This window comes from Lycium barbarum, chromosome 8 (assembly GCF_019175385.1).
Source record: "Lycium barbarum isolate Lr01 chromosome 8, ASM1917538v2, whole genome shotgun sequence".
Taxonomy (NCBI): domain Eukaryota; kingdom Viridiplantae; phylum Streptophyta; class Magnoliopsida; order Solanales; family Solanaceae; genus Lycium; species Lycium barbarum.
In genome coordinates, this window is record NC_083344.1 from 92,475,171 (window position 1) to 92,496,071 (window position 20,901).

At 37.5% G+C, this 20,901-nt stretch overlaps 1 long non-coding RNA gene across 1 annotated transcript; it reads left to right on the forward strand.

Annotated features, from left to right (window-relative positions):
• Positions 1-1,624: 1,624 nt before the first annotated feature.
• LOC132606304 (uncharacterized) lies at positions 1,625-19,236 on the forward strand. Its single transcript, XR_009569687.1, has 3 exons — positions 1,625-12,186; positions 12,852-12,911; positions 18,956-19,236. It is a non-coding gene; the product is annotated as an uncharacterized LOC132606304 (long non-coding RNA).
• The last annotated feature ends 1,665 nt before the right edge of the window (positions 19,237-20,901 follow it).

The following is a 20,901-nucleotide window of genomic DNA, read 5'->3' on the forward strand; positions in this document are numbered from 1 at the left end:
GAGATTGTTGGGTGTGCGAACAAAGTACCACATTGGTAGCTGAAAAGAAAAAGGAGATACTTATAAGGAATTGAATACTTTTAATGATGTGAGGCCTTTTGGGAAAACTGTGCGGGCTTGGCCCAAAGCAGACAATATCATATCATGTTAAGAGTATCTTTGGGCCATTCAGCACAACAACTGGTATCAGAGCCAATGGTTTGGCGGGACGAGTATGAAGATGGCGGAGTGTGGCGTGGGGCCCGGCTTAGTACCTTTGCTCGTCTATGGGCCGGTTTACAACCTTTACCTAAGCTTTGAAGATGCATACATAATCTTTGGGCTTCGGTGACTGTAAATACTCTGACGATATGGGTGGCACACTGACATGTTGAGTCTCTGACCCGTGAGTTATGGTAATGAGCCATGTGGAACTTAGTTCGAGAGGGAGATTGTTGGGTGTGCGAACAAAGTACCACATTGGTAGCTGGAAAGAAAAATGAGCTACTTATAAGGAGTTGGATATTCTTAATGATGTGAGGACTTTTAGGGAAAACCGTGCGGGTTTGGCCCAAAGCGGACAATATCACATCATGTTAAGAGTATCTTTGGACAGTTAAGCCCAGCAACTGGTATCAGAGCCTTTCCCCAAAAGGCCTCACATCATTAAGAATATCCAACTCTTTATAAGTAGCTCATTTTTCTTTTTAGCTACCAATGTGGTACTTAGTTCGCACACCCAACAATCTCTCCCTCGAACTAAGTTCCACATGGCTTATTACGGGTCAGAGATTCAACGTGTCAATGCGCCACCCACATTGTCAGAGTATTTTCGATCACCGAAGCCTAAAGGCTGTGTACGTGTCTTCAACGTTATGGGTAAAGGTCGTAAATCGGCCTATAGACGGGCAAAGGCACTAAGTCGGGCCTCACGCCACACTCCGCCATCTTAATACTCATCCCGCCAAACCATTGGCTCTGATACCAGTTGTTGGGCTAAAACGGCCCAAAGATACTCTTAACATGATGTGATATTGTCCGCTTTGGGCCAAGCTCGCACGATTTTCTCCAAAAGGCCTCACATCATTAAGAGTATCCAACACCTTATAAGTAGCTTCTTTTCAGCTACCATTGTGGTACTTTGTTCGCACACCAAAAAATCTCCCCCTCGAACTAAGTTCCACATGGCTTATTACGAGTTAGAGATTCAACGTGTCAATGCGCCACCCAAATTTTCAGAGTATTTACGGTCACCGAAGCCCAAAGGCTTGTCCCGCCAAACCATTGGCTTTGATACCAGTTGTTGGGCTTAACGGTCCAAAGATACTCTTAACATGTGTAATATTATCTGCTTTGGGCCAAACCCGCACGGTTTTCCCCAAAAGGCCTTACATCATTAAGAATATTCAACTCCTTATAAGTAACTCCTTTTTCTTTCCAGCTACCAATGTGGTACTTTGTTCGCACACCCAACAAATCTAACGATTGAGGAAATGGGAATATGAAGGGTTTGAATTTTAGAGGCTCAAAAAAGAAAAGGTGATTTCTTATCATTTTTTCTTAGCCTTGTGGGTAGCATTATCCAATACCTATACTGATAGGATGATCGAGGTACCGGGGGACTAACCGAAGTGTATGCAAACAAAAAAAAAAAAAAAAAAAAAAGAAGGTGGGGGGTGGGGTGGGTTGGGGATGTCCCACTGCTAGTAATTGTAGCTCCTCTGTCTGAACCTTTTTACATTATTAGTTTCTGCAGCACTGATATAAATAATGACATTAATGTGGATATATGATTCATTTTTGCTTTTGTAAAGGAATCATTTCTTTATTTTTAAAAAATATTTTTCCATATATTTTTTAAAAAAATTGAAGTGCCTGGAGTGCTAGTCATCAAGCTTTACCTTCCGCAGATGATTTTTTCTTTTTTCATGTAAATCCATTATAAAGTTAATGGAGTCGTGCTTGTATCTTTATGATAAAGAGGAAGAGAGAGAGAGAGAAACACCTTCTTCTATCATGGCCCATCTCCAACATAAAGCTTACAGCCTAAGGAGTAGTAGCTTCTGAGAACTTAAAAAAGCAACTGGGAATAATATTGTCACCACTACTTCCACAAACCATCTTAAAACAAGTCATAATTGGGCTTAAAACAAACTCCAACTGGGAAACACCACCTTATTTCTATATTATCACGGTCCTCTCCTCATATATACAAATGGAAAGACAGGGTACAAGTAGTAGCTAAAGCAAGTTCCTAGTGGAGCTTGTCGGCAAGATTGCACTGCTTTCTGATCTCCCCCTTTGTGCCGGTGAGAGGATTGTTCTCAGAGAGAACGGTGATGGCTCTTGCAGATTCTTTGAAGAAGTAGCCTTCATTCTTTGCCATTTTCTTTACATATTGTCTGGTCTTTTTATCTACAGCTAGTTGGTGGTCTACCAACATCAATTCCTTGTTGTCCAATATGTTCCTGTAGTAGTTGTTGTCTAGCCTCATACGTGTGCCTCTGTCATTTCCCACATACTGCACGACGTTTGGGTTAGGGATTGGATCCGGGCATTTCTTGAGCATGTGGGGTACGTGTTCATGGTTGAGTTGAGGGTCCACCTCGGGATGTAAATGGTGAACCAGCTTAATACAGTGTGTTCTTCCCACACCTGTGAGCACCTGCAAGAGAAATGACACATAATTAACTTTGATCTCTTTTTCTCCCTCTCCTATTAATGGATCCGAGAATTAGGGTTTTGCATGATCAAGCCATGAAGAAAATATTTATTAGAAATGCAAGATAAGGTTATGTATAATCACAATATGGTCGTCTCTTCCCATGACCTCATGCATAGGGAGAGTTTAGTGCATCAAACTGTCCTTTTTTTCTTCTTTTTATTTTTGTTAATAATTGATCTAAGAAACTCAAGGTATAGTGGAATGTATATGCCTAGCAAGGCAACAACTCCAGGAGTGTTAATTCCAATGTTGTTAAATCTCTCAAGCACAACACTCATGCTTTCATTGCGGTCTAGGAGGTGTTGCTCAAGAATATCTGCTCTGCTTCTCCTTGTTAGCTTTTGAAACTACAGAGAAAACAAATAGGTTTAGCAGAAACTTTTTTCATTCATTTCATATTCCAAAAGGTATACACACATATATCTACATAATACACTTCAAAAGTTAGTAGGACACCTAACTTATCCAACCACTATTGTCCTTTCTTACAAGACATATTCCACAAAACAAGGACTACCATTCCTTTACAAACTAAACAAAATATCAAACTAGGAAATATTAAATTAAAGACTATCCAGTCTAACACTCCTCCTTGATATTTTTCATGGATACTCCTAGCTTAGCCCTTAGAACTTCAAATTTCCCCTTAGGAAGAGCCTTGGTCATGATGTATGCAATCTGCTGATTTGAGCTGCAATGAACAAGCTTAACTTCGCCATCCTTCTCAGCTTGCCTGATAGTGTGAAACTTCACATTTATATGCTTGCTACGACTATGATGCACCGGATTTTTGGCCATCGATATTGCTAACTTGTTGTCAACCTTAATGACAGTAGCTTCAATGTCATTTTGCTCTGAATCATATAAAATATTTCTTAACCATAGAGCCTGATTAGTTGCACCAACAACAGCGATGTATTCTGCTTCTGCAGAAGATTGAGCTACCACCTCTTGCTTCTTTGAATTCCATGAGAACAAGCCTGAACCAAGTGTAAAAGCATATCCAGAAGTTCTTTTCATATCATCAACACTTCCTGCCCAATCACTATCCGAATAACCCATCAATTGCCCTTGCTCTTCCTTTTTAAACAAAATACCATAATTAGCGGTTCCCTTGATATACCTCAACAATTGTTTAGGGACACCAAGATGAACTAAACTTGGAGCATGCATGAGCCTCGACAAAAGACTTGCCGTGAACATAAGATCAGGTCTTGTTGCTGTTAAATATAGAAAACTACCAATTAGACTTTTATAAACTGTTGGATCAGCCCTATCACCTTCTTCAAACTTCAAAATCTTTTCATTCTGAACCAGTGGGGTCGATACAGGCTTGCACCTGTCCATCTTGAACCTTTTAAAAATATCCTATGCATATTTTCTCTGAGAAATGAAGATTCCATTAGTAGCTTGATGAATCTCCATTCCCAGAAAGTAAGTCATTTCACCCAAATCCGACATTTCAAACTTGGTCTCCATTTCTTGCTTGAACTAATTCATCATAGCTTCATTACTTCATGTTAACAGAAGGTCATCAACATGGAGTGACACCATAAGCACATCTCTGCCTTTAGCTTTCTTAACATATAAAGTGACTTCATTTTCACTTCTCTTGAAGCCATAATGAATGGGATCAGCATCATTCTTACTGTATCAGGCTCGAGGAGCCTGCTTTAATTTGTACAATGCCTTATTTAGTCTGTAGACTTTATCCTTCATTCCTGCAACTTGAAAGCCTTCTGGTTGATCAACATAAATCTCCTCCTGCAACAGCCCATTTAAGAACGCCGATTTCATATCTAGATGATACAAATTCCAATTTGCTTGAGCTGCCAAAGCAAACAGAAGCCTTATTGTATCATGTCTCGCAACAAGTGCAAATGTGTCTCCATAATCTAGACTAGCAACTTGTGCATAACCTTTCACAACAAGCCTTGCTTTGTACTTATAAACTGAATTATCTGGATTAAGTTTGGTTGTATAAACCCATTTCACCCCTATAACATTTTTTTCTTTGGTTTTATCAACAAGCTTTCAAGTGTCATTCTTCTCGATCATACCAATTTCCTCCTTCATAGCTTTAATCCAAACTTCTTGTCTTGATGCTTTTTGATAGCTAGTTGGTTTAGAGATTGCAACATTTCAGCTTTCGTATATATTAGAAAGGGAATTATCTTCAAATTGGCGAATTAAGTGAGGATTCCCCGTCTGCTTCTTCATCTTCTTCCAGATTTTCAGAGCCAACAGATTGTGTCGCAGGCAGCGGAAGCAAGTTCTGAGAAACTGCATTTTCTTGCTCAATTTGCTCCTTATCCCCGTTCCAATAAGCATGCTCATCCACTACTACATCTCTTCTAATGGAAAACTCTATAACCCTTGGCTTGAGACGAATATCCAATAAAAATCCCTAATTCACCTTTTGATTCAAGTTTGCTTCTATTGACTGAAGGAACATGAGAATAGCATATTGAACTAAAGATTTTTAAATGCTTGGCAGTTGGCTTTATTCCACTCCATGTCTCAATAGGAGTCTTTCCATCCACAGCTTTTGTCGGCAGCCTATTTAACAAATACACCGAAGTATGAACAACTTCTGCCAAAAGCTTTGCGGTAGTTTCTTTTCCAACAACAAACATCTAACCATTTCAACTATAATCCTGTTCTTCCTCTCTGAGACCCCATTCTATTCGAGTGCATAGCTTACTGTCATCTTGTGATAAATCCCCATATCTTCGCAATACTTATTGAACTCATTTGAAGTGTATTCTCCACCATTTTCCGACCTCAAAGCCTTTAGCTTACAACCACTATGTCTTTCAGCAAAAGCTTTGAATTTCTTGAAAATTGAAATTACTTAAGACTTATTACTCAGAAAATACACCCAAGTCATCCTTGTTAAGTCATCAATAAAGAGGACAATGCCCAAAGATGGTGTCTGCATAGGTCCACACACATCAGTATGAACTAGCTCAAGTTTTTCAAATGCCCTCCAGGTAGCACTTTTAGGAAATGCTTTCCTGTGTACCTCACCCATTGACATGAGCTAACAGTGAGATTTTAGGTAAATCCTTAGACAAGCCCTTTTCATGCATAGACTTTAAGGTGGCATAGTTAAAATGCCCATATCTTTTGTGCCACAACCATGACTCGTCCAAACTCGCAAAATTGGCACTATCAAGATTCCTGTCTAAAGGAAAGATTTTATTCACCATTTCTACTTTAATAACCAAACTATCTTCAGAGTAAAAAACCAAACAATGCTTACCCTTAAAAAATAAAGAATAACCTTTCGACATCATTTGAGCAACACTTAACAGATTACATGCTAAACAAGAAGCATACAACACATCACGTATAAATTTTGTACCTTGTTTAGCCTAAAAGGCAACTGAACCCTTCCCATGTGCTTCTATCGTTTCACCATTTCCCATCCTGACTTTAGTTCTAATTGACTTGTCAAGTGTCTGAAACAGAAGCTCATTGTGTGTCATATGACTCGCACATCAACTATCTATGAACCATGTGGATCTGTTGGTTGTGTTTTTTTCATCAGAAGCACAAATATGCCTTCTTCTTCCTTTTCTAACTCTTCAATAAAATTTGCCTATTGCATATGGTTTTGTTGTGGTTGGTTCTGCTTGATCCTACAATTCTTCTCAATATGACCCATTTTTCTATAGAATCTGCATTGAATAGATGGCTTTCCCTTGAACCAGCAGTCCTTTTCTTGATGATTGGTTCTTTTACAATGGTTGCAAGGTGGAAACTTCCCTTTCTTTGAAGATTCCTTCCATGTTTTCCCCTTTGCTAATTTATCTCCTTCCATCCTTTTATTGTCCTTCGCAGGCTGCTTGCCTTTATGCTTTTCTTGAAATGCCACTGCTGCTACTTCTTCATCTCTTATACTTGATCTTTATTCTTGGGCTTGCAACTTGCCTATCTATTCTGCTACTGATAAAGTCTTCAAATCACAAGATTCCTCTATTGCTGAAATCTTGGACTCAAACCTTGCTGGTAAGCTTATCATCATCTTCTCGACCACTTTTAAATCTGGAAAGACTTCACCAAACAATCTGATTTTATTTACAATCTCCAAAAGTTTGGCAGAGTAGTCTTTCATAGTATCTCCTTCCTTTATCCTTAACGTCTCAAATTCTCTTCTGAGAGTTAGGAGTTTGACAGTCTTCACTCTGTCACTTCCATCGAACTCCTCTTTTAGCTTCTCCCATGCTTCTTTAGGTGTCTCACTAGCCATTATTCTTGTAAAAATCACTTATGAGAGTGCTGAATTAAGATATGTGAGAGCCTTTGGTTTCCTGTAGTGCTGAATGAAGACATGCTGAATTCGTATTTGCACTTGCCTCATTTAAAAAGGAAAGTGTCTCGGGGAAGTACGGTTGTCCATCCATGCTTGAGGTCGACTTGATCTAGGAAAGTTAGTGGGCCTCGTTGGACCCACCAATGGATAGGAGTTTACAATAAACATGGGCATACATTGAATTAGTTTTTAACTCCAGGACATAAATTAAATTACAAGGCAAAAAATTTAAATTACAACAGAATTGGGCTAGGCCCATAATTATTAAGCAAATAGGGAGGGACAGGTTATGCAAAGGGGACATTTTTCTCAAATATTTCGGCTAAAACAGTAGACCGGCCCAACTACTAAATAAGCAATATAAAGAGGTCCAGTCGAATAAAGAGATGAGCCCAGAACCCAGGGCCCAAACCAAAGCATTCTCGAATTTTACTAAGTGTCAAAACTGAATATACATGATATACCCCATGATATACACCTAATGGAGAGCAAAACACAATAGCATACCCTCCATATACCTGATATACACCCCCTTATACTTAGTCAATCCAACTCCTATAAACGTATACATAGCCAAAGTCTTAGGCTACTAATTAACTTCTAACATCACAAATAGGTCTTAAGACCAGTATCAACAAACAACCAGTTAAGAATTTTAAAGGGTTCCAAACAGTTCACTTTCAAGCCCATATCAAACATTTAACTACCAGGAAAGACCAAACAAACTCCTTGAGGTTTTATATTATCCAAATTTGAAGTAAACTATCAACAAATTCAGAGTGAAAGTAATACAAAAATGACAGGATAACAAGGAATACAAACAAGAATAGAAATGTGCACAACAGCTAGGACACAGAAGTCATATTGATTTTGGTTTTAGTATAGCTAGCTAATCAGTAGTGTAGGGTAAAATATCAAAGAGATTCAAGCAAGTATTTCTAAACTTTCTACATGTTGACCCAAATTCTATCTTTTAAGGTGAGAAAATGCATAGACATGGTAGTCTAGGTGTGGTCTGCCACTTTCAATCAATATTAGTCTATTGTAGAATCAAAATGACAAAACAATGCCAGTTTTGAGGCTTAACAAATCCCCAAACTTTAAGTTTTTCCAAGTTTGAACTTAACAAGTTTCAAAAGTTATCTTTTGCCATGCCAGATTGTAATATGTCACAAAGGAAAGTCTCAAATGATGATTTAGCCATAAGTTGATTCCCAGAATGAACAAATAGTTCAAAGGCTTAATATAAGAACTCACAATAAGCTACATAGATGGTCTAGTAAATCATAGGGTATTCCAACATGTAGATCATATAGGACACTTGTAAAGGTTTTAACTGGTTTCCTAGTCTCAAACTTATCTCTAGGACTACTCAAATGAACTAAGGCACAAGTAGAGGTCACATATGGTCATAACAGAAAGGGTTCATAGCAAAATACTCAAGTCTGAGTTGCATGATCAAGTCAAGAGAAGTATAGGTTTCATGACACTCATCCTAGGTCTTAAATGGCATCTAGGAGACAAGAATATATAAGCAGAATCATCAAGTAATAGGAAATGGGAAAAGGACAAATGCATAAGCAACTTATAATTATTGAACTCACCACTTCATTTTTATCTTTTCTTAACTCATCAATATTCCAAGTTAAACAGAATTCTTAAGGATTTTTCAGTAGATGTTTTGTCACACATAGAGCATGAAAGTAAGCCTTAAGATCACATAGGAAGGGGAAGGAAGAGACCAGGTAGCAAATAAACAAATATAGCACTCAACTCCTAATCAAAGTTACATCCAGTTCTTCTTCTTTTTAAATTCATAGTGTCAAATGATCAGAACATCAGCCAATGAATCAAAACAGGCTAGCAGTATCTACACTAATACAAAATAGGCTAGTAGTATCTACACTAATACATCCTCAACCATATTTTCAATGATAGACAGGATTCAAACTTCAAATGTCAAACCAGAATAACTTAAGGGTTGCAAGTAGGTGAGTAAACAAGTAAGCCAACTCCATTCTCAATATTTAAAGCCATTTCCAAGCAAAACATAAGTCCAATATATCTTCCTATATTATAACTTTTTAAAACAGTTTTTAAGCATCCAAGTTAAGTAAGAACATATAGCAAACTAAACATGAATAATATTCAAACTTCAAGTCAAAGTAACTCAGCAAGTAGGATTTTCACAGAATTCCTTTTTTAAGTCTTAGGCAAAGTTTTCTGTTCAAGTTCAGCCAATTTTAAGAGATTCAGGGATGAAAATAAGCAAGGTTACTCCTAGGGTCCAAACCTAGACTAGTGTCAAAAATCATCCAAGCAATGTACAGATCTTTGAGGTTTCAAAATTGCATTTTTCAGACTCAAGCTATTCCAAAACTCACAAGATATCCTCCTAAGTTAACTAAGTGAGGCAGTTCTATAGGTTCTAAGCAGTTTTAAGTAGGGACAAATTGGAGAAAATAGTGATTCAATATTTCAAATTCAATAGCTTATTCTAAGTTGCATTGCAACATTTAGCAAAAGTCACATAGAAGTAGTTTTTACAAAGAAATAGGTTTCAATTTATTAACTAACCTCACATAAACAACTTTATGATTTCAAAATCGTACAAACTACATTCCAAATCAGTTTTCAAACTTATTAAACTACTTGGATAGGCTAATAAGTCATAAACGCCATTCAGTTGTCAGTTCTAAATCAAAATGAAAACATAAACAGAGTTTCAGGTTTACAAACTAAATTCTAGTAGTGACTTAAAATCTTTGAAATCATTTTTTTCACAAAAAACTAGAAACGTATTAATCACAAATCAAGTTATCAAACACTTAGCCTAGTTATGTATCAAATTTTTAGTAGTTTAGACAGTAAAGGGAGTGATAGGTCATAATCATCCAACCAAAAGCAAACTCAGGATATTCAGCTTTCATAAAACCTTATTCCATACTTACAAATAACTCCATGAATCATTTTAAAGGAAAACTTACTAACTTAAGACAATTTTCAACATATCAAGCAAATATACTACTCTAAAATGAACTTAAGCAATTAACAGAAATCATATTCAACTACATGGCAGCAAAATAGAATCTAGAATCTGAAATAAACCATAGGAGTTATTTCCAGATTTCAGAACAACTATATCTTACCCAAAATCAAAGCTAAGTACTCCTATCCTATCAAAACAGTCTCCAAAACTACCACAGTTTCAAAACACAAAGCTAAAAAGCATGAGATTATAATTTCAAATATAGATTATAGCCAACTAAACTTCTTGTCCTAATTATCTAACTAGCTACCCTTAAACCAAACTTAAAAAAAAAAAACTTAGACCCCCCATTTTCAGTTATTTCTTCCTATTTTTTAAACTAGTAAGTTATAATGTCTATGTAACACCCCGTACCTTTAACCTAAGCTTTGACCATGATCCTAGACTTAGAAAACCATATAAAGAATGTGGGAATTGGAAATTTCCTCTTCAGCTGTAAGATGGTGGTTTATGACCATGAACAGTGACCGTATTTCAGTTTACGGGCCGTATTTCAAATCGTAAACTGAAACCAAGGATTTCTGAGCATTCTGGAATTTGGCAATTTGATGTCAAATGGTTAAATACGGACCGTATTTCAAAATACGGCCCGTATTTCAAAATGTATTTGGAATTTGGGACAACTTCCTTCATGAAAGTTGTAGAGCTTTGAAATACCTTTCCAACGGTATATTATGGGCATCAAACGGACATTTGTGCAAAGCGTTATGACCATTTTACTAAAGAGACGCAGTGTAGTCCATATGTCAAAATACGGACCGTATTTCAAAATACGGCCCGTATTTCAAAATACGGCCAGTATTTAACTGGGCCGAAAATCTAATTTTTCCAGAACAGTATATATTCATCCATATCAGTTCAAATCATTATTTTTCATTCCTTCAAGCCCTAGAACGACTTCCTACCCTCTTCCATCATCAAGAACACCAAGGTAAGTCTACTCTAATTATTCCAAATCAATTCTAATACCTATCCTTGTAATCTAAACAAGAAATCATCATTCCAAGACTAGGGTTTTCAAGAAAACCTATCTCAAGGTTCAAGAATGCAAGATTTTGGAAATCTTCTTCAAAGCTCAAGTCTTTAATTCAAGTTTTGGAGCAATTAAGGTATGTAGAACTTCCATCCACATGAGGGAATCTCTACATTCTTCCCCATGCTCCGTTTCTTGATATCCATGAAGTTCAAACCCTAGGGCATTAAACCCAACATATTGGTAGCCCGTATTTATGTATTTATGTACATGAATTTTGAATCTATATTCGTTATTGTATTCCTAATCTTCCATTACGGTTATTAGGAACCCTAGCTTAATCCATGAATCATGAATTCTTCCTCATGTATTCTCATTATGTTTATATGAAACTTTATGATTTTATGTAGCAAGTTACAAGCATGTTTTCAAGTCAATTATATATATATAATTATGAACTATTGTTATTACTCATGAATCAAGAACATGTTTGCAAGACTACGACAAGTTATCTCATGAAACCATATTACAAGATATTTCATGAAACCATGTTTACAAGTTATTTCATGAAATCATGATTACAAGTTATTTACAAGTTATTTCACGAAAATCATGGGCTTCTTAGCCAACTATATTATGTTCATGTTTTGGGAATTGCTTAGTTAACCGAGAAAGCTCAGATAGCCTGAAACTACGTAGCCACCGTAGGATAAGGGTTGTCAGCAAGGAGGCAACACCTTCATTATGCAGTTTGGATCCTTACATGCTTATTATTACTTAAATCTCATATCCCTGGCAAGGTTGTGAGTGTTCTGCTGGTAGGACGCAAGTACCAGACCATGTTGTCGGTTATACTATAGCATTCCCCACGTTACAAGCAGTTTACATACATGTATTCCCATTGATTTACTGTTTTCAGACTTTACTCACGTTTTATGCTCATGTCCAAGTTACATTCAGTTTCAGTTCATGTCCTATACCTATACTGTGCCATGTTCTTCATTTCAGCAGGTTTTACATACTAGTACTATTCACCATGTACTAACGTCCCTTTTTCCCGGGGCCTGCACTTCACGGTGCAGATACCGATTTTCAGGAGCATACACCTGCGCAGTAGGATCACTTCAGTTATCAGCTTATTGGTGAGCCCCACTTCACTCGGGGTTCAACATGGAGTCTGCATTAGTATTCAGTTTATGGTAGTCCAGGGCCAGGTCCTGATAGTTAGTATTCAGACATGTTTTTAGAGGTTTCATAGACAGATATTAGTTCACAGAGTCAGTGGTGTTTTTCTTGTTTGCAGACTATTATGTTTTCATGATATTTTATGCTAAGAGATAAATTCAAGACTTTATTCCGCAAATTTACATTTTCATGATTTATTTAAATTGCATCATATAGATTATGTTATTTTGATGCCCATGTTGACAAGAAAGCCATGAGGTTCGCTCGGACACATGCAAGCAAGGCCCGAGTGCCGTGTTACTCCCAAGCCATGGTTCGGGGCGTGACAAAGCTTGCAAGGTTGTGAGTGTTCTGCTGGTAGGACGCAAGTACCAGACCATGTTGTCGGTTATACTATAGCATTCCCCACGTTACAAGCAGTTTTACATACATGTATTCCCATTGATTTACTGTTTTCAGACTTTACTCACGTTTTATGCTTATGTCCAAGTTACATTCAGTTTCAGTTCATGTCCTATACCTATACTGTGCCATGTTCTTCATTTCAGCAGGTTTTACATACTAGTACTATTCACCATGTACTAACGTCCCTTTTTCCCGGGGCCTGCACTTCACGGTGCAGATACCCATTTTCAGGAGCATACACCTGCGCAGTAGGATCACTTCAGTTATAAGCTTATTGGTGAGCCCCACTTCTCTCAGGGTTCAACATGGAGTCTGCATTAGTATTCAGTTTATGGTAGTCCAGGGCCAGGTCCTGATAATTAGTATTCAGACATGTTTTTAGAGGTTTCATAGATAGATATTAGTTCACAGAGTCAGTGGTGTTTTTCCTGTTTGCAGACTATTATGTTTTCATGATATTTTATGCTAAGAGATAAATTCAAGACTTTATTCCGCAAATTTACATTTTCATGATTTATTTAAATTGCATCATATAGATTATGTTGTTTTGATGCCCATGTTGACAAGCAAGCCATGAGGTTCGCTCGGACACATGCAAGCAAGGCCCGAGTGCCGTGTTACTCCCAGGCCATGGTTCGGGGCGTGACAAAGCTTGGTATCAGAGCCCTAGGTTCAAGTGTCTTAGGGAGTCTATGAAACCGTGTCCAGTGGGGTCATTTTTATATGTGTGTGGCGCCCACACATATAAACAGTTGACCACCAAGACATTTAAGATTGTCTCACTTCTTTCAACTCTAGATCGTGCAATAGAGCTGTGTTCTCAGAAATCACTCGAACTCATGTTTGTTTCCCATTCTACCGAATACGCCTAGTCTCAATGGATGAGGAAGATGTAAAGCTAGTCGTTATCGATATGTTTCTCTCCGATAGAGGCATCAGGAATTATTCTAACTCGTGTCATGAAGCTTAGAGCAGTAAGTAACATTCTCTTTCCATCGAATTCTAAACGTATCGAATGCGTAAGCGGCGAGAAGGAAAATTCGAGACCCAAGACTTACCAAATAGTGCATGGTGTGTTTATCAGGTGATAATACCCTTTTAAAAACAAGTTTCGGCATGGCAGTATACATAGGTTATATACCTTACAGAATAAGTTTATTTGGATTATCTAACCATGGAGCTACCATATAAGGGTGATGGTTCATATTTAAGACCCTACGAGGTAGGATGTTATGAAGTTAACCGCATCAGGCATAAATTGTCCACAGTAGTTTTAAGTAGGAAATAGCCTAAGAGCCAATCACCTGTAATACTAGAAAGTATCGACTTTTTTTTAAGGATATATATATTTTTGTCATATGATCTATGCACATGACTAAGAAGGGACTGATGCGATAAGAAAACCACGAGCAGACGATATAAATTTTTGTAAGGTTAGTTTTAAATTATTTCAGCTTATTCAGATCAGACCTAGAGAGTATGACGTTAGTAAGCTACTAAAAGAAGCAGATATTACTACGAGATAAAAGATATGACAATTTTCTCTTAGGTTATGTGATTAAATATTTATCCCTGGTGTATAGTATGATATAAATTTTGAAAGTGTATAGAGAGTTTGGGGTTAGTTGATCCAATTCCTTGTTTAAGACAGATGAAATTTTCCTAAGTGTGATCCATGTCTATAGTTCAAAATGATAGTATATAACTCCAGAATAGAGTCAGATAAAGAGGAAAAGTTAGAAATAACCTTATGCTTCACTTTAGTACTCAGAGAAGAGTTAGAGATTATGATGCTAGTAAGTGGTCAACAGAAGCATAGTGAGTAAGTTTGAATAGACACAGTGAATTAGAAAATTTCAGCAGAGTTAGTAGAAATACGATTTGAGTTACTTAGTCAAGTTAGCACTACTAAGGTAACTGCCTGAATACACCGAAGGCGTGTTAGAACCCAAAGGGTTTAAGTTAAATTCGAGGTATAGAAATTGGTGAAAGAACAAAATCATCTAAGCAGTAAGAGAGCAAGCTACAGAAGAAGAGTCTTTAAGAGTTATCAGAAAAGAGTTTTCCCCAAGACTGACAAAGCTAGCATGCCAGTTATGTACACTAGAAACTCGTTCATTTAAGTAATCCAGTTTTCCCAGTAAGTAAGACTTGCTTGAAGTAAGCGGAAGAAATTAGTCGTCAGTATTTTTTAGGACATTAGCAGATCCATTAGATGACCACTTATCGCTAACTCGAGAGATCCACAAGCTTTAAATGTTAAGTTTTGAACTAAGGGGGAGATTGTGTGATAAGGTACCGATATAGATTATGTGTTTCGTAAGTTGATAGGTGTTGAGGAGATTATGTTAGAGCATCACAGTTTTATGAACCAAAAATAAGATGCGTAAAATGTGTTTTTTATCATGTTGTTGAGATCAAGTACTAGGTAATTATGTTATAAGATAAAGTTGTAGAGCGAATAGTGGGTTTTAAGGGTATAACAGTTCCAATTCCAGAGTAATTCATGTATTATGTGGTATTAATGACCAGGCGTACTCTACTCGTGCCTTTCATACCCATACCATGCCCATGTTAGAGCTTTACACTCCATGTTTAAGATACAAGAATTAAGACTTCATACGATGGTAAGGTATGCAAGGGAATGTCCTTTCATGTTTTGCACATCAGGTGTGCTCGTGTCTAAAGTTAAAAAAAAAAACCGCATTCAGGTCTCACGTATCTATCATGCTTTTATACTCATGTCTATGTTCTAGCATCTAAGTGCTTTTCAAATCTGATGATGATCTTGACCCTTATGGTTATGTTATCCATGTTATCATATACTCGTGCCTTAATTCATTTCGCTATGTATTCCACTTATAGCGGTATCGTAATAATGATTTTGTGAGATAATAATGAAGGTGAACCAAGATGGATGTCCTATCCATGATTCTATGTAATTCGTGCTTACATTCCTTTAGCTAAGGTCTTACGATTATGATGACATGATTCCTTTTTCCTTTTGCTAAGTATCTAGGCCTTATTATGTTCAAGGTGACTTTCTACCTTTGTGTTAGATGCTCAAGAAACGAATTATTCATGCCTATAATCTATTCCTTCATGAGCCTTATTTATAACAAGGGCATTTACTTACAGTGATAAGAGTAAGCTGTGTTGAACCATGTCCTATTCTTTCAATATATCTAAGTTCTAAAAGTAATACTTTATCCATGCCTTACGCCTATGAGTACCCAAGAGTTAGCCTACAATTGTACTCCATGCAAGTCACACGTATGCCTTAGTCTTACTTCAATGTTCATGAACTCAAGTCCATACGCCATGGTATGTAGGTACTCATATAAACGCCATATTTTTCATGGTCCCATGCCCATGTCATCCTATTCACGTTTCATGCCATATGAATCACGTTCCCATATACGCATGTTCCATGTTACGTCCTCCATGTATAATGCACCATGCCATGTCTGTTCTCTAGAGCAAAGTATCTCATGTGAATAGTACCAATAATTCTTTTTCTCTCAGTCCTCTATAATTCGCTCATGAGAATGAGCAAGATGAGCTAAGGAATTCATAATCATGATTAACAGCTAACAAGATAAGCAGAAGTAAGGTGCATTCCTATATTCAAATAGATAACTTTTCATATAACCTGTGGTACTTATCTCAAGAGTATACTACTCAGATTCGACGTATTCATGTCATGCCTATGCTAGAGATTTATGAATACCTATGTTAGGATCATATTCTTGTTATACGATTCAAGTCTGTTGCATTCGCATCGAGTTGCGCTTACATTCAAAGCCTAAGTCATACTCCTATCTCATATTACCATGGTGACATACGAACGTCTGTGATTAAGTCTCTAAGTATCCAAATCCTACACGCGCTTAGTATTCAACCCACGTGTTGTAACAATCGTGTTTTCGATATTCAGATCCCATGTTACGATATCCATTTTCACACGTATTTGTATCTCATGACAGTTTAGCACTCATGTATTCATGTCATCCAGTTTCATGTATTTATGTCCCACGTCATGCGTCTCATGCCCAGGTAATCATGTCATGTTCGTGCCTATTTCCAGTACTTCTGTCATTCATGCCTACGGATTTTCTTCCAAACCCCATGCATAGTAATCATATAATCATTCAGCCAATGTCCGTGTGTTCAAGCCAGCTCAGTATTTATGTTAGCTACATACATGATGCAGTAATCACGTTATGTCACATCATGCTTATTAAGATACCGTGTGAGTTGTGTGTTGGTACTTTAGTTAGTTGGCAGGCGTTTGAGAAATGTCGTGAGGGTCCGGATTATGAAGGAAGTCCTACCATAAATTTTGTAGATTCCAGAGTTAGTAGCGATTCTTAACCACTAGTCATAAATCGAGGACAAATGTTTCATGATTCTCATTCATGTAGGCGCTACTCAGTTTCATGTTCCCCATGTACATGTTTCCATGTAATCACGTATTCAGTTCTCATGATCCATGACCATGTTCCCATGTAACCATGTCAAGCTCTTATGTTTTACGTCATGTTTCTTTCATGTTCATGAATTCAAGCCATGTCCAACCATGTTCTTAACCATGACCCATCATTCGAGGACGAATGATCCCAAGGGGGAGATATTGTAACACCCCGTACCTTTAACCTAAGCTTTGACCATGATCCTAGACTTAGAAAACCAGATAAAGAATGTGGGAATTGGAAATTTCCTCTTCAGCTGTAAGATGGTGGTTTACGCCCATGAACAGTGACCGTATTTCAGTTTACGGGCCGTATTTCAAATCGTAAACTGAAACCAAGGATTTCTGAGCATTCTGGAATTTGGCAATTTGATGTCAAATGGTTAAATACGGACCGTATTTCAAAATACGGCCCGTATTTCAAAATTTATTTGGAATTTGGGAAAACTTCCTTCATGAAAGTTGTAGAGCTTTGAAATACCTTTCGAACGGTATATTATGGGCGTCAAACGGACATCTGTGCAAAGAGTTATGGCCATTTTACTAAAGAGACGCAATGCAGTCCATATGTCAAAATACGGACCGTATTTCAAAATACGGCCAGTATTTAACTGGGCCGAAAATCTAATTTTTCCAGAACAGTATATATTCATCCATATCAGTTCAAATCATTATTTTTCATTCCTTCAAGCCCTAGAACGACTTCCTACCCTCTTCCATCATCAAGAACACCAAGGTAAGTCTACTCTAATTATTCCAAATCAATTCTAATACCTATCCTTGTAATCTAAACAAGAAATCATCATTCCAAGACTAGGGTTTTCAAGAAAACCTATCTCAAGGTTCAAGAATTCAAGATTTTGGAAATCTTCTTCAAAGCTCAAGTCTTTAATTCAAGTTTTGGAGCAATTAAGGTATGTAGAACTTCCATCCACATGAGGGAATCTCTACGTTCTTCCCCATGCTCCGTTTCTTGATATCCATGAAGTTCAAACCCTAGGGCATTAAACCCAACATATTGGTAGCCCGTATTTATGTATTTATGTACATGAATTTTGAATCTATATTCGTTATTGTATTCCTAATCTTCCATTACGGTTATTAGGAACCCTAGCTTAATCCATGAATCATGAATTCTTCCTCATGTATTCTCATTATGTTTATATGAAACTTTATGATTTTATGTAGCAAGTTACAAGCATGTTTTCAAGTCAATTATATATATATAATTATGAACTATTGTTATTACTCATGAATCAAGAATATGTTTGCAAGACTATGACAAGTTATCTCATGAAACCATATTACAAGATATTTCATGAAACCATGTTTACAAGTTATTTCATGAAATCATGATTACAAGTTATTTCACGAAAATCATGGGCTTCTTAGCCAACTATATTATGTTCATGTTTTGGGAATTGTTTAGTTAACCGAGAAGGCTCAGATAGCTTGAAACTACGTAGCCACCGTAGGATAAGGGTTGTCAGCAAGGAGGCAACACCTTCATTATGCAGTTTGGATCCTTACATGCTTATTATTACTTAAATCTCATATCCCTGGAAAGGTTATGAGTGTTCTGCTGGTAGGACGCAAGTACCAGACCATGTTGTCGGTTATACTATAGCATTCCCCACGTTACAAACAGTTTTACATACATGTATTCCCATTGATTTACTGTCTTCAGACTTTACTCACGTTTTATGCTCATGTCCAAGTTACATTCAGTTTCAGTTCATGTCCTATACCTATATTGTGCCATGTTTTTCATTTCAGCAGGTTTTACATACTAGTACTATTCACCATGTACTAACGTCCCTTTTTCCCGGGGCCTGCACTTCACGGTGCAGATACCGATTTTCAGGAGCATGCACCTGCGCAGTAGGATCACTTCAGTTATCAGCTTATTGGTGAGCCCCACTTCTCTCGGGGTTCAACATGGAGTCTGCATTAGTATTCAGTTTATGGTAGTCCAGGGCCAGGTCCTGATAGTTAGTATTCAGACATGTTTTTAGAGGTTTCATAGACAGATATTAGTTCACAGAGTCAGTGGTGTTTTTCCTGTTTGCAGACTATTATGTTTTCATGATATTTTATGCTAAGAGATAAATTCAAGACTTTATTCCGCAAATTTACATTTTCATGATTTATTTAAATTGCATCATATAGATTATGTTGTTTTGATGCCCATGTTGACAAGCAAGCCATGAGGTTCGCTCGGACACATGCAAGCAAGGCTCGAGTGCCGTGTTACTCCCAGGCCATGGTTCGGGGCGTGACAAAGCTTGCAAGGTTGTGAGTGTTCTGCTGGTAGGACGCAAGTAGCAGACCATGTTGTCGGTTATACTATAGCATTCCCCACGTTACAAGCAGTTTTACATACATGTATTCCCATTGATTTACTGTTTTCAGACTTTACTCACGTTTTATGCTCATGTCCAAGTTACATTCAGTTTCAGTTCATGTCCTATACCTATACTGTGCCATGTTCTTCATTTCAGCAGGTTTTACATACTAGTACTATTCACCATGTACTAACGTCCCTTTTGCCCGGGGCCTGCACTTCGCGGTGCAGATACCGATTTTCAGGAGCATACACCTGCGCAGTAGGATCACTTCAACTATCAGCTTATTGGTGAGCCCCACTTCTCTCGGGGTTCAACATGGATTCTGCATTAGTATTTAGTTTATGGTAGTCTAGGGCCAGGTCCTGATAGTTAGTATTCAGACATGTTTTTAGAGGTTTCATAGACAGATATTAGTTCACAGAGTCAGTGGTGTTTTTCCTGTTTGCAGACTATTATGTTTTCATGATATTTTATGCTAAGAGATAAATTCAAGACTTTATTCCGCAAATTTACATTTTCATGATTTATTTAAATTGCATCATATAGATTATGTTGTTTTGATGCCCATGTTGACAAGCAAGCCATGAGGTTCGCTCGGACACATGCAAGCAAGGCCCGAGTGCCGTGTTACTCCCAGGCCATGGTTCGGGGCGTGACAAAGCTTGCAAGGTTGTGAGTGTTCTGCTGGTAGGACGCAAGTAGCAGACCATGTTGTCGGTTATACTATAGCATTCCCCACGTTACAAGCAGTTTTACATACATGTATTCCCATTGATTTACTGTTTTCAGACTTTACTCACGTTTTATGCTCATGTCCAAGTTACATTCAGTTTCAGTTCATGTCCTATACCTATACTGTGCCATGTTCTTCATTTCAGCAGGTTTTACATACTAGTACTATTCACCATGTACTAACGTCCCTTTTGCCCGGGGCCTGCACTTCACGGTGCAGATACCGATTTTCAGGAGCATACACCTGCGCAGTAGGATCACTTCAACTATCAGCTTATTGGTGAGCCCCACTTCTCTCGGGGTTCAACATGGAGTCTGCATTAGTATTCAGTTTATGGTAGTCCAGGGCCAGGTCCTGATAGTTAGTATTCAGACATGTTTTTAGAGGTTTCATAGACAGATATTAGTTCACAGAGTCAGTGGTGTTTTTCCTGTTTGCAGACTATTATGTTTTCATGATATTTTATGCTAAGAGATAAATTCAAGACTTTATTCCGCAAATTTACATTTTCATGATTTATTTAAATTGCATCATATAGATTATGTTGTTTTGATGCCCATGTTGACAAGCAAGCCATGAGGTTCGCTCGGACACATGCAAGCAAGGCCCGAGTGTCGTGTTACTCCCAGGCCATGGTTCGGGGCGTGACAGTCTATTTAGTATAACATAATCTAACACTTAGCTCATTTTATAACTTTGAATAATAAAACAATCA